The sequence below is a fragment of the Callithrix jacchus genome, chromosome 5 (genome assembly GCF_049354715.1).
Source record: "Callithrix jacchus isolate 240 chromosome 5, calJac240_pri, whole genome shotgun sequence".
Lineage (NCBI taxonomy): Eukaryota > Metazoa > Chordata > Mammalia > Primates > Cebidae > Callithrix > Callithrix jacchus.
This window is the reverse complement of record NC_133506.1, coordinates 137,938,669-137,954,175: the sequence shown is the minus strand read 5'-3', so window position 1 is coordinate 137,954,175 and position 15,507 is coordinate 137,938,669.

Here is a 15,507-nt window from a genome sequence, read left to right as displayed (position 1 = left end):
TCTGAGCTGCCCTATCCCACCATCACAAAGAGAAATCCGAATCCCCTCCCTCCCCAGGCTGCCCTCATCCCACGCCTGCGGGGATTGGGGGCTGCTAGCATCCCAGCCACACTCAGCTGGCGGTCCACCTTGGCCACCATGTTCTCCTCGGCCCTGTACACAGAGGACCTCTTGTCAATACGAGAGAGTGCCTGACTGAGAAGACAGCTGCAGACCCAGAGGCTCTTGAGCCCCTGACCCCACATCTTCACCATCAAATCATCCGTCCAAGTCACAAAGACGAAAAACTATACGATCCGCCACACAGTGGGAGCTGTTAAACGTCTCTATAAAACACCACGAACAAAAATAAACAACAAACGTCCACAAACTCGGGGGAAATATTTGACAAGTAAATCACAGATCGAAGGTCAGTACGCTTAATTCAGACAAAGCCATATCAATCCATGGGAAGAAAACACGAACTAAAAATACCCAAATACCAAAATGAGCAATCAACACAGCAACCATTCCCATTGCTAGGTATCTGTGCAGCACCAGGTGAAATGAGGTAACTTTTCATCAACTGGGTTTCCAAAGGTGGAAATGTCATTTAAATATAAGGCCCCTTTTACCTGGAATTCCACTTCTATAAATGTATCTTTGGGAAATTATCTTTGTGCAGAAGAAAAGCTTCGGGGGCTGGATGAGGCGGCTCACACCTGTGATCCCAGCCCTTAGGGAGGCTGAGGCAGGCAAATCACGAGGTCAGGAGTTGGAGACCAGCCTGACCAACATGGTGAAGTCCCATCTCTACTAAAAATACAAAAATTAGCTGAGCATGGTGCCATGCGCCTGTGATCCCAGCTACTTGGGAGGCTGAGGCAGGAGAATCGCTTGAACACAGGAGGCAGAGGTTGCAGTGAGCTGAGATCATGCCATTGCACTCCAGCCTGGGCGACAGAGTGACACTCTGTCTCAAAAAAATAAAAGTTTAGAGGCATAATAATATTTATTGCAATGTTACTTTCAATAAGAAAAAATTGACAACTGAAGCCGGGTACCGTGCTTTGTACCTGTGGTCCCAGCTACTTAAGAGGCCAAGGTGGGAGGATTGCTTGAACCCAGGAGTTAGGGGCTGCAATGAGCTATGATTGAGCCACTGCACTCCAGCCTGGGTGGCAGAGTGAGACCCCATCTTTATCTTTTATGTATTTTTTATCTTTATTTTAATTTTTAATTAGAGACAGGGTTTTGTCATGTTGCTCAGGCTAGTCTCAGACTCCTGGGCTTAAGCAATCTTCCTGCCTCAGCCTCCCAAAGTGCTACTGGGGTTACAGGTGTGAGCCATTGTACCCAGCTGAGACCCCATCTTAAAAATATATATAACAGAAATATTAGATCCAAGATGGCCGACCACTAACAGCTCAGGATTGTAGCTCCCAGTGAAAGCTCAGAGAACGAGACGACGCCACATCATTAGACGAATTTTCGTCACTCACCGATTAGCCGACTCCCAGTGGAGGAGCCCCACGGGTCGCCAGCGCGACTCTTGTGGCCGCTGCAGCGGTTTTGCCGGCGTCTCGGCGCAGCAGCTCTTCACGCAGAGCCAACGGGACCGCTTCCCCTACTGACCAGAGTTTGGAGCTCCGGGAAGTCAGAGCCGCTTGTTGTGGACTCAAGAGGGAAGCCAGACCAGAGATTCCCGGGCAGAAGAGCACCATCAGTCCTATCGCTGCTATTTAGGCTGCCACAGTGGGTGGCTCGGATCCCAGCACTGGGAATCAGTAAGTCGGACGTCGACTCAGAAAACTAATTAGAAAGGCGGTTCATCTAAAATGAAGGGAAAAAAACAGCCTAAGAAGGCTGAGTATACTCAAAATCAGAACCCATCAGCAACGGAACAAGCCCTGATGGAAAAGGACTCATCAGCAACCGAACAAGCCCTGATGGAAAAGGACTCATCAGTAACGGAACAAGCCCTGATGGAAAAGGACTGTGTTCCATTATCTGAAGTAGGCTTTAAAAGGTGGATGATAAGAAACTTCTGGGAGTTAAAGGAACTTGTTCTAACCCAATGTAAAGAAACTAAGAACTTGGAAAAAAGGTTCGATGAAATGTTGAAAAGAATAGACAATATAGAGAGGAATACAAATGAACTTATGGAGTTGAAAAATACAACACGAGAACTGAGTGAAATATGTACAAGCTTAAACAGCCGAATGGATCAAGCAGAAGAAAGGGTATTAGAGGTCGAAGACCAACTTAATGAAACAAAACGACAAGACAAGAATAGAGAAAAAAGGATAAAAAGGAATGAGCAAAGTCTCCAAGAAATATGGGACTATGTGAAAAGACCTAATATACGCTTGATTGGTGTACCTGAATGTGACGGAGAGAATGAATTCAAGCTGGAAAATACTCTCCAGGACATTATCCAGGAAAATTTTCCTAATTTAGCAAAGCAGGACACTATTCAACCCCAGGCAATACAGAGAACACCACAAAGATATTCCTCAAGAAGACCAACCCCAAGGCACATAATCGTTAGATTCACCAAGATCGAAACGAAGGAGAAAATATTAAGGGCAGCCAGAGAGAAAGATCAAGTTACCCATAAAGGTAAGCCTATTAGGCTTACAGCAGATCTCTCAACGGAAACCCTACAAGCTAGAAGAGAGTGGGGGCCAATATTCAATATACTTAAAGAACAAAACTTTCAGCCCAGAATTTCATATCCTGCCAATTTAAGCTTTACATTTGAAGGAAAAATAAAATCTTTTAGGAACAAGCAAGTACTCAGAGATTTTATTACCACCAGGCCTGCTTTACAAGAACTTCTAAAAGAAGCATTATACACAGAAAGGAACAACCAGTATGATCCTTTCTAAAAATACACCAAAAAGTAAAGAGCATTAACATAAAGAAGAATTTTTATCAACAAAAGGACAAAATAGCCAGTTAATATCAAATGGCAGCAACCCTAAAGTTAAATCAACCAAATCTCCCAATCAAAAGATACAGACAAAAATCCAACGGTATATCCAAAGATATACATAGACTCAAAATAAAGGGTTGGAAAAAAAAAACGTACCAACCAAATGGAGAGCAAAAATAAATAAATAAAAAGCAGGAGTTGCAATTTTCACATTTGACAAAATAGATTTCAAAGCTATAAGGATACAAGGGTAAAAGGATTAATGTAACAATAAGAGATCTTAACACTCAGATACATAAGACACATAGATTTAGATTCAACGAGACAACAAATTGATAACGATATCCAGGATTTGAACTCAGAGCCAGAACAAATAAACACAATAGAGGTCTCCATTTTAAACACATAAAATATGCATTAACCACTTTAAACACTCAAAATATTGATCGGCCATTATTGAAACCCATTTTAGGAATGAAGTAATATTCCTTTTTCCCCCTTTTTCTTTTTTTCCCCTTCTTTTTCTCTTTTTCCCTAAAAAAAAAAAAAAAAAGAAAAAAAAATAAATATTAGAATTATATCTAGAAAAGCCACATTTCTTTTGTTTTGTTTAAAAAAATATATATATATATATATAACAGCTGAAGAAGGCCCTAAGTCTCCAAGCAGGAGAATTTTGCTATAGTGATTACAGCACATGCCGCAGGTGTTGAAAGGGCCCCATGGGCCGGGGGGCAGTTCATGCCTGTCATTCCAGCATTCTGGGGGGCTGAGGTGGGCAGATCACTTGAGGTCAGGAGTTCGAGACCAGCCTGGCAACATGGTGAAACCCTGTCTCCACTAAAAATACAAACATTAGCCAGGTGTGGTGGCACGCGTCTGTATTTCCAGCTGCTCGGGTGGCTCACTCAGGAGAATTGCTTGAACCCAGGAGGCAGAGGTTGTAGTAAGCTGAGATCACATCACTGCACTCCAGCCTGGGTGACAGGGTGAGACTGCATCTCAAAATAATAATTATAAATAAATAAATAATAATAAAAGGGTACCATGGAAAAATCTGTGACTTCACCCTAGGACCTTCACATGACACAATGAAGCCACACCGACGGTTGTAGAAGAGATGCCTGATGACACGTTTATTACAATATAGACGGTGTACGTGCTGCTTATAGGGATGAGTTCTGAGAAACGCCTCGCTAGGCAGTGTCATCACTGTGTGACGTCATCGGGTGAGTTCTGTGACCCAGACGTAGCGCCCAGGCATACCCAGTCTTCGTGGGGGAGCTGCTGTCATCCCATGGGACCACTGTTGCATGTGTGGCCCGTCACTGACCGAAAGGTCTTTTTGCTGAGCATGGCTATGCCTGTATGTATTTTTTTTTTCTGCAGGAATAAAATGATGGAATAGTACACACAAGGTGCTAGCAGTGGTTCTCTCTGGGTGGTGAGCTGTGGATTTAGTTTCTTCTTTCTCAGCACTTGTATTTGACAATAGTGCGTTAGCCAGGGCAGGGAATCCCAAGACATGCCAAGCTTGGCCTTCCAGGACAGGCTCCTCCAGTCCTCAGGGATTCCCAGGACTGTATCCAGCAGCATCACACTGTCCTGGGGCCTCATGGTGGCTTTTGCGGTGTCCACAGCCACTGCTGCTTTCTCTGAACCTGACACTCAGGCCCTCAGAACCAGGAGGCCACCAAACCCCTCTGTAAACATGAATAAGTCACTAGGGTACCCACATTTGGGGATCCCCTGGGACCCATGCACCAGCAGCTGTGTGGCTGGCTGGCTGGCTCACACTGGTTCCTGTATGTCCAGCACTGTCAGCTGGGACCCAGACAGTGACCAGGAAAAGATGAGAGGGCACAGGGATAAGGGGCTGGGGCTTGAGGTTCCAAGGACCCAGGAACCCAACACAGGGGACCTCCATCAATACGAGAGAGAGAGCCCCATGGCCTTGAACAAGTCATTGTCCCTCTGGACCTTCATTTTCCATCTGTAAATTTTGGAGCTCCCTGAGATCCTCCATTCCTCCTCATCCCCCCATGCTCAGGATTGTGCTCCCTGAGATCCTCCCTTTCTCATCCCCCCATACTCAGGACCATGCTCCCTGAGACCCTCCCCTCCTCATCCCCCCATACTCAGGACCGTGCTCCCTGAGATCCTCCACTCCTCCTCATCCCCCCATGCTCAGGACTGTGGTCCCTGAGATCCTCCCTTCCTCATCCCCCCATACTCAGGACCGTGCTCCCTGAGATCCTCCACTCCTCGTCTCCCCATGCTCAGGACTGTGCTCCCTAAGATCTCCACTCCTCCTCATCCCCCCATGCTCAGGACTGTGCTCCTTGAGATCCTTCCCTCCTCCTCATCCCCCATGCTCAGAACCGTGCTCCCTGAGATCCTCCTCTCTGCCTCATCCCCCCCATGCTTAGGCCTAGGTCCTCCTCCCCCCTTCCCAAAGTCTTCCTCTCCTCCTCCCAATTCCATGCTGCCTCCACTGCTTATCTGGGTGCCCAAAATTATTTCCACTTATCTGTCCACAGCCAGATGGCAAGGACCTGGAGGGCAGGGAGGCTCCTTCATGGTGTGTCCCCACCCCCACCAGCCTCAGGTGTAGAGGGCCCCGACTGAGCTGGCCATGTCCTGGGCATGCCGGGTCAATGTGCACGCCAGGTTATATTCTTCTCATGACAAAGCGTGTGCACTCGGTCTGAGTCCTGTCTCCCCCACCGTCTGTTTCTAGGACTGAGCCTCTTGGGGCTTGATTTTCACATTTGTAGAATGGGGACAAGATAATGCTTGTCAGAGCAAACGCTCTCCCAACTGTACAGACTTGCTTGACACCACGGAGACGGAAAGCAAAGGCCTTGACCATGGGGAAACCTTGGAGGAAGCCCCGCCCCATCCCTGGGCTGAAGCTTTGAATATTTCCTGGGGGTGGGGGGCTTTTAGACTTGGAGAAACTGAGTAAGCATCAGCCCAGGGCAGCCCTGTGCTTAGGTGGAAACCCTCAATGTGTAGCGTTCGCCCCTCACCCCAAAGTCTGAGACTGGCCATTGAGACCCCACTTGAAGGTCTTAAAGCTAAGCTCCCAACACAAGGTGCTGGCCAAGGAACCACGGTTGACAGGGAGGGGTTGGCAAGGCAGGCAGAGGGTTCCAAGGGGCCGGGCCTGTGCCACCCAGGGCCTCACCCCTCTCTACTCCAGGCTTGGCCCAGGCCCAAAGCCTGGACCAGCCCTGGGTGCCCTTGAGGCTCATGGCCTGAGTGCTGGCATCCTGAGGTAGGCGCTCTGTCCAGAAAGGAGATAGCCACTCAGGGCACACACACCTCAGGGAGTGAGGGCAGAGCTGTACCCGTCACAGCCAGAGAAAAGCACATCCTCAAAAACAGGCGCAGGAAGAGAAAGCTGTCAGCACCTACTTGGGCATGCCAGGGATGAAAGCTAGAATCCCCGATCCAGTGAAATCACTGGTGGAGTGAGCAACAGGAGAGCTGCGTTAGGGAGGGGCAAGATCCAGCTGAGGACGCCTCCCAGAGGGAAAAACAGAGAGAGAAAAAAGAAAACGCTAAGAGACACAGAAAACGGCAGAGAACACACAGTTAATAGAGGGATGAGAATGAGGAGCAATCTCCCAGAAGCAGAGAAGAGAGAGAACTCACATTACAGGAGCGGATCGAGGGCCACACAGGAGAGAAGGAAAACCCACAGGACACAGTCGAGGGACTGTAACGTCAAAAGCAGAGAGACGATCCCAAACTCAGATGAGCTCAGACAGAATTCTCAAAAACAACTTGGGGTTCAAGGAGACAAGGGAACAAATACTTCAGTACTAAAAGAAAAGAAGTTTGTACCTGGAATGTCTCCTCTAACTAAATTGTCATAAAATTTAAAATTTAAGTATATAATAAATATATTTTTGGGGTTTGTTTTTAGACAGAGTCTCGCTCTGTCCCCAGGCTGGGGTGCTATAACGCCATCTTGGCTCACTACAACCTCCATCTCTCAGGTTCAAGTTATTCTCCCACCTCAGCCTCCCAGGTAGCTGGGATTACAGGTGTGTACCACCAAGCCCAGCTAATTTTTGAATTTTTTAGTAGGGTTGGGGTTTTACCATGTTGGCCAGGTTAGTCTCAAACTCCTGACCTCAGGTGATCCATCTGCCTCAGCCTCCCACAGTGCTGGGGTTACAGGTGTGAGCCACTGCACATGGCTGTATAACAAGGTCTTAAGACACACATCTGAGAAGTAGACTGAAATCCCTCGTGGAGGCAGGGTCCAAGTAACAAGAAACCCAAACAAGCAGAAGATTCTTACAAGAGAAATGAGAAGCAATCACAGAGAGTTTATTTTGTCCAAAAAAGAAAAAGCAATGACAAAAAAAGAGCACAGAATCTACAGTGTATGTTCAATCTACATAACAATCTAGAACTAAAATTCTAGATAATAACAGTTTCATGGAGGGCGGAGACCAAGGGACGTGACTGCACACCGAGACACTTCTGTCAGAAACAAGATGTAGATAAGATGAGGCTCAGAAATCAAGCTGGGCAGCCAAAGTGAGAAACAGAACAGAAATGACTATATTTTAAGCCAGCAGAAAGAGCATCCAGTCAGAAGAGGAGAAAAAAACAAATGCAGAGAGTGTAGTGAATGGAACTGTGAATAAGATGACAAAATGAAGCCTTAATTTAACAGTAAGTGTAAGTCCTAATAACTGTGATTTATGATTGCAATAATTATAACAAAATTATAATAAATGCTTTTATAATAAATGTAAGTGGGCTACATTTGCTCATTAAAAGATAGTCATAAATTGGATTTAAAAGTAAAGATCAGGCACAATGGCTTATGCCTGTAATCCCAATGCTTTGGGAGGCTGAGGTGGATGGATCACTTGAGGTCAGGAGTTCAAGACCAGCCTGGCCAACATGGTAAAACCCCAACTCTACTAAAAAATTAAAAAATTAGCTGGGCATGGTGGCAGTGCCTGTAATCCCAGCTACTCGAGGGATGGAGGTGGGAGAATCACTTGAACCCAGGAGGTTGCAGTGAACCAAGATCATGCCACTGCACTCCAGCCTCGGCAACAGAGTAAGATCCTGTCTCTAATAAATAAATAAATAAATGTAAAGATTCAGCAATATGTTGTCTACAGAATATACCTATTTTTTTCTTTTCTTCCTTTTCTTTTTTGAGACAGGGTCTCACTCTGTTGCCCAGGCTGGAAGTGCAAGGGCTCAATCATAGCTCTGTGCAGCCTTGACCTCACAGGCTTAAGCCATCCTCCTGCCTCCTCCTGAGTAGCTGAGACTACAGGTGTGCACTACCATGCCCAGTTAATTTTTTTGAATATTTTGTAGAGATAGATCTCACTATGTTGCCCAGGCTGGTCTAAAATTCCTGGCCTCAAGCAATCCTCCCACCTCAGCCTCCCAAAGTGCTATGATTACAAACGTGAGCCACCACACTTGGCCTGAAACACCCTTTAAACAAAAGGACACCAATAGGTTGGAAATAAAAGGATGGAAAACTTATAAGAGGCAGATGGGAACCAGAAGAAAGCAAAAGTTTTCTCATCAACCTTATGTTCTGACAAAATGGAACAAGAGAATAAGATGTAACCAACATGAACACATGTGAAACTAAAAATAAAGACCAAATATGCAACCAGGAATAATGTAACCACAGAGAAAAACAGATACATCACCATTTAAGCCCACGCTTTTAATGTCCTCCTTCAGATCAGTCATGAGACTGGTTAACATGGACCTGCACGCTGGTCAAACAGAAAGCAGATGTTACTGTTGGTGTGCACAAAGCCTCGTTTAGATGCTCATTTACCATCCTCAGGAACTAAGAAAAGGATGAGATACAGACTGAGCATGGTGGCTCACGCCTGTGGTCTCAGCACTTTGGGAGGCGGAGGCAAGTGGATCACTTGGGCCCAGGCATTCCAGGCCAGCCTGGGCAACATGGCAAAATCCTGTCTCTACCAAAAATGCAAAAATTAACTGGATGTGGTGGTGTGTGCTTGTAATCCCAGCTACTTGGGAGGCTGAGGCAGGGGGATCCCTTGAGCCCAGGGTTTCAAGTTGCAGTGAGCTAAGATCATGCCATTGAACTCCAGCCTCAGTTACAGAGCAAGGCCCTGTCGAGAGGTTGGGGGGAGAGAGGGAGGGAGGGAAGGAGAGAGAGAGACAGAGAGAAAGGAAGGAAGGAAGGAAGACAGGGAATAAAAATTGTTCATTTCACCAAGAACCTGTCTTGAAAGAGAGAAAGAAAGAAAGAGAGAGAGAGAGAGAAAAAGAAAGAGGGAGGGAGAGAGAGAAAGAAAAGAAAGAAAGACAGGGAATAAAAATTGTTAATTTCACCACACCCAAAGACAACCATAGTTGACCACACAGACAGACAGGAAGCCACCTCTGGGGGCTCCCAAACGGTGGGTGTAACAGAAGCCCACACACAGGGCAGCTTGGAGGGTCAGGAGAGCGGCCACTCAGCAGGTGGAGCCTCAGCCTCTACAGGCCGAGGAGGCTGTCTAAGAAAATAAACAAAAAGAAAGATAAAATTACATACACAAGCAAATATTCATTTAGAATGAGAAAATAAATTTTAAGTTTTTAAAAAGAATCAACAACATCCAGGAAATAACAATATATTTAAGCTAACAGACACTGCAGATTGTATTTTTGCTGCTTCATTTTGCTGCCTGCTCTCTGGCCACCTCTTCACGTGCTGTGACATCATTTGTTTCTCTCCAGAGACTCCGAGGGAGAACAGGCTCCAGTCCTCTCCCAGCTCCTGGGGCTGCAGCGGCCCCGGTGTTCAGGCCTGTGGCTGCACCGCTTCAGTCTCTGACTCCATCACCACGTGGCCTTCTCCCAGGCCGTGGTTTCTCTCTTCACATCAGGACACCAGTCGTGTGGTTCCAGGCCATTCAGTAACCTCAACTTGATGAGATCTGCTAAGAACCTGTCTCCAATAAAACCCCATTCATAGGTTCCAGGTGGACACAGATTTCAGGCGACACCATTCCATCCAGGGCAACACCCCACTCTCAGATGGCTGGAAACAACATTCTGAGTCTCGGAGCAACTGCACACACATAAATATACCCGACCAAGCTACGCCCAGCTAAACACCCCAGCTCAGCGTCCCTTGGTCAGGACCCAGAAACGCTCTGGGCACCTGATGCCAGAGGAGACGGCAGTCTGGACCAACTGCTGTCAAACAGCTTGAGCATATTGAACACAACCAGCAGGTGAGGACATCGCCAGGCCTCCTCCAGGGCCTTGGGAGGGCTGAGGTCTGCAGTCAGGTGCTTCAGGGTAAACGGGCCCCAGCACTGCCAGGCCTCCTCTAGGGCCTTGGGAGGGCTGAGGTCTGCAGTCAGGTGCTTCAGGGTAAATGGTCCCAGCAGGGTCCAGCGGGAGAGGCTGCCTTGAGAGCCAGTGGTATGTGTGCAGCCTCAAAGGCTTGAAGGCAGGGTTGTCACTTACAGGTTGCAGGAGGGGAGGATGCCAGCACAGATCCCACATCAGAGACCCCACCTGCAGCAGCTTCCCCAACAGTTGACCGAGAACTCAGGGGCAGGCCCAAGTTCCACCAGCCCCAAGCTCCATGGCAGGAATTTCCAGCCCCCAGACTTCTACATGACCCGTTTGCCCCAGAGTCAGCTTTGGCACGAGGACACTCAGCTGAGTGGCAATGGGAGCTGGGAGCCTAAGTGACGTCCTCAAGCCCAAAGGTCAGGTTAGGGGCAAAGCTGGAGCCATGAGTAGGTTCTTGTTCCTCGGAATAAGTGACTTTTATACTCATTCAACAACTTTTTTTGAGACAGAGTCTCACTCTGTGGCTGGGGCTGGAGTGCAGTGGTGCAATCACAGCTCACTACAGCCTCTGCCTCCTGGGCTCAAGTGATCCTCCTGCCTCAGCCTCCCAAACAGCTAGGACTACTGGTGCACATCACCATACCAGGCTAATTTTTTTTCTTTGGTAGAGATAGGGTTTCTCTGTTGCCCAGCCTGGTTTCAAACTCCTGTGCAATTCACCTGCCTCTGCCTCCCAAAGTGCTGGGAGGCAGCGGCTCCAGCTTCATTCACAAATACTGACTCAGTGGCTGCTTTGGCCAGGGTGGCGGTCTAGGTGCTGGAGATATAGCAGAGAATAAACACACTCGGGGCCTTCTCCCTGGGCCCTGGGGGAGGCAGGGGGATAAGTGACATCCATAATGGAGCATCTGAGGTGTTGGGCAACAAGGGAGCTGATGAGAAAACAGGAGAGCTATGAGGGGTTGGGAGGAGCGGAGGACGCAAGGCCAGGGCCCAAGCCAGGGGCCTGAAGCGCCAGGGCCGTGTCCAGGAGAGGAACAGGAAGGCTGAGGTGCTGGGGTGGGGGCTCACAGTGTGCTTGGTGAACTGGTTGGAGGCACAAGTATGAGGTGAGGAATTGGGTCATGTGGGACAGGTGGGACAGGTGGGACAGGTGGGACAAGTGGGACAGGTGGGACAGGTGTAACAGGTGGGTCAGGTGTGATAGGTGGGTCAAGTGGGACAGGTGGGTCAGGTGGGACAGGTGTAACAGGTGGGTCAGGTGTGATAGGTGGGTCAAGTGGGACAGGTGGGTCAGGTGGGACAGGTGGGACAGGTGGGACAGATGGGTCGGGGGGAATGGGTGGGACAAGTGGGACAGGTAGGTGAGATGGGAAACTAAGCAACGTTTTCTCTCTGGGAGAGGTGAGAGAAAGCTTCAGGCCTGTGCAGATGGCCTTGGGGACTTGTAGCACAGCCGGGGCCCTGCTCGACACTGGCCGGGCATTGGGTCCAGGGTCGTGGGCCCAGAGAGTGGGTTCCATTTCCTATTCTGGACAAGATTAGCAGGGCAAGGCGAGCGGAACAGTGATGGTGCCTTCCCCTCCCCTGAGAACCTGGACCTCAGAACAGAGGGTGGGAGCTGCAGTGCAGGAGGAAAGGGCTTAGGCCACCCACCCACTCCCCACTCCCACCCATCCGCCCTGAACCCATCAGGTCCCATTTAGATGCAAAGGTGAGGGAATGCCAGGTGGGCTGGGGCATGGGGGTGGCTCTGTTTCTCTGGAAGCTTCCAAAGGCCCCCTGGGGAGAGAAGGGCCTCATCCGGCAGCCAGAGCAAGTTGGGCGTCCAGTGCTGCCCAGCAGCTGAATCAGGGAGTCAGGGCTGTCATGAGTCCACTTACTCCTCCCTCCCTGCCAGTGAGGGCTCTTGGATCTGGGACTCAGCACCCTGCAGCCCCTGTCCCCTCCCTGCCGCCCCCATGTAGAGCCACCTCTTGTTGGTGGGCCTCACTGAGGCTTGAAGCTGGGGGCACCAGTGAGTCTGCAGGGCCCACACTAAGCCCCAGCTGCTGAACGTGGGCGCCTCCATCCAGGCCATCTGCTTGGGGCCGTTGAGCTCCTGAATCAGGTACGTGGGGATGGGTGAAATGCTCCCTTCCCCGCCACCGCCACCACACAAAGGCAGAGGGATGAATGCCCTGGGCTGCCTGAAGGCCAGTCCCCTGGGGCAGCACCACGCAGATAGGGCCTCCCAAGGCAGGGGTCACAGGTGGGGAGTCACAGGTGGGGAGGTCACAGGTGGGGAGTCACAGGTGGGGGGTCACAGGTGGGGGTTACGGGGAGTTCACAGGTGGGGGATCACAGGTGGAGGGTTACAGGCTGAGGCTACAGGCAGCAGTCACAGGTGGGGGGGTCATAGGTGGGGGTCACAGGTGGGGGTCACAGGCAGAGGTTACAGGCAGGGGTCACAGGTGGGGGGGTCACAGACGGGGGTCAAGGCGGAGGTGACAGGCAGGGTCACAGGTGGGGGTACACAGGTGGGGGTCACAGCCAGGGGTTACAGGTGGGGTTCACAGGCAGGGGTCACTGGTGGGGGTTCACAGGTGAGAGTCACAGGCCAGGGGTCACAGATGGGGGTCAGAGGTAAGGGTCACAGGTGGGGTTCACAGGCGGTGTTCACAGGTAGGGGTCACACACTCTCCATTTTCCACTTGTTCTGTGTCAGCCTCTGCCTGGTGGAAAGGGTTACCAATGCTGTTGGAAAAATGGCCTCAGAGGACAGGACAGAGAATTACACTGTGGCCTGGGCAGCTGGAGTGGGGCCCAGGAGCTGGTGGTGGACATGGGGAAAAAGGAAGGGAGGAGGGAAAGGGAAGGGGATAAGGGGGCAAGGAGCGGAGGGGCAGGGAGCAGGGGGAGGACGGATGGGGCCAGGCCACCCCGAGGCCTGCAGGGTCAGCAGGGAGAACACCCATCGGCTCCCACTGGGGTGGGTCTGCCAGAATCCATCAGCCTGGAGGCCAGAACCCAGAGCTCAGCAGGCCTCACAGGGCAGCTGGAAGGGCAGGAGCCACGCAGAGGAGCCCTAGCCTCCCTGAGACATGGCGGGGTTGAAGCTGCTCCTGGCTCCTCCTCTCCCTTCTCCTCCCCACCCCCTCAGTCCCTCTGCTTGCTTGATTGGTGAAGGACAGTGGGGCGGGCTGATGGATGGATGGCCACTGGGCAGGGAGTTGCTGTCCAGCTGAGACTCAGGCTGCCCTGCATCCAGCAGGCAGCCTCTAGGAACCCCAAGCCTCCCTGTCTCCAGGCTGTGGGCAGGTGGCTGTCCTGCTCGGAGACAACCCTGGGCCTGGAGCTCTTTAGGTGGCCCCAGCACATCTGCCTCTCCCTCAGGTTCAAGCCATCAGCTTCACCCCATTATTGAATGCATTTAGTCTTCATGAGGGCCCACAGGGACCTGGGGAGACCCTGTCTCTCCTTTAACGAAACCAGGCCTGAGCCAGGAAGAGGTGGCCCAGGCCATATCAGGGAGGTCTGGAAGACACCCACCTGCCCCAGGCAATGATGATGGGGATGGAGGTTCCCCTTGGGAGAGACCTCAACCTCCCCTTCCCTGCGGAAGTGGGGAGTTGCCCCCAGGGCAGCTGGACGAGCTCTTCAGGAGCTGCACAGGGTGGAGGAGGGGCTCTGCCTGGGGCAAAGACCTCCAGGATGGGGTGCCCCCCCAATACAGGGACACGAGCATCAGAGGCCGAGGCCACCGCAAATGGTCGGGCTGTTCCCACACTCAGCCTGCCTGGCCCAGGTCCCCCACACCTTGGGCCACACGGTGAGTACCCCTCCCCTAGCTTCTGGGGAAACAGCCTGTACCATCCTGTGCACCAACTCTTGGGACTTCCTGAGTTGAAGATCAAAGTCTGCCCTAGACCACGAAGAAGGATACCAGAAACCAGGGGAGGGTGAAGATGCTGTGGGTGCCGGCCACACAGCTGCCCTTCACCTTCCTTACCCACAGATCGGGGCTGCTGTGGGATTTGGGAAACAGCTCCTGGAGGCCAGAGCAGAAGGCCTGGCTCCAAGGCTAGAGTGCCTGGCTGTCGTGACCGCAGAAGGAAAGCCAGGGTGCAGAGGGAAAGCCGGGGTGCAGAGGGAAAGCCAGGGTGCAGAGGGAAAGCTGGGTGCAGAGGCGAGGAGCCGGCCAGACCCATGCCCCCAGCCGCTGGGCAAGGTCAAGCCGAGGTTCAGGCCGGGCTGACACCGCTGGGGGCCGCGCTTCCTGTTTCTCATGGTGGTCAAGGAGGCGGCATCCTGCCTCTCTCTCTTCTGCCACGGCATTTACCCCCAGAGCAGGGCTTCAAACCACCACCCTCCCCTGGCCTGGGACCTCCAGCAGGCACCCCAGCTGCCTGGGACACCTCCACCCACAACAGGACTCCCTGTCCTAAAAAGACCCCTGCCTGGGTTTCTGCCCCAGTGGCCCTTGATGGGCCCATCAGGGAGGATGGAATTTCCCAGCACTGCTAAAGGCTCAGCACCCAAAAGAGTGTCTTGAGCTTTGGGCCAAACAGCCCCCAGCCCTGTAGTGCAGGCCGGGAGAGGGCAGCCCAGAGGATGCCCCACCTGCCTCAGGCCTCCTGGGTCCCTATGCCAGCGGGTGACTTGGAAAAGTGCTTCTCTGCGGGGGGCCCCAGACCCCATGGAAGTGGTTTTGCTCAGGTGGGAGACTGCATCACCTCACCCCGACGTCTCCCTCCTGGGAGCAGGAATTGGGAGCCAGGTCCTGGGGGGGTAGCAGGAGGTGGTCACTGCCGGTGCTGCCTGGCTGAGACCCCAGCCCCACCAGGCCCAGGCTCTGGGACCAGGCTGCTCTGCTCCCTGCATCCGCCCTCACCCCGGGCTTCGGAAACCTCAGCACAAGAGAGAGATCTGCAAAGGGACCTGAGTTTTTCCAACTCCCTCTCCCTGTCGTGGGCCCTAATTTCACATTTGCTGGTCTTCAAAGTCCCAGCCTGGGAAGCCGAAGAGACCCACTTCTCAGTAAGTCCTTGGGCCCGGTCGCTTGGCCGCTGGCCTACCTGAACACAACGCTTCGAGAAGAGGCCGAGCAGCCTCAGTGGCTGAAAACTGCGTTCCACCAGCGCAGACACCTTTACCTACCCTGTAGCAGAGGCCCTGTGCCGGCTGCTACTTAGCTTCCCAGAGAGCCTGCCCCACCCAGCCCCACCTTGAAGACAAGAGGGGTCTGGGAAGAGCAGTGGGAGGAACACTAGATATGG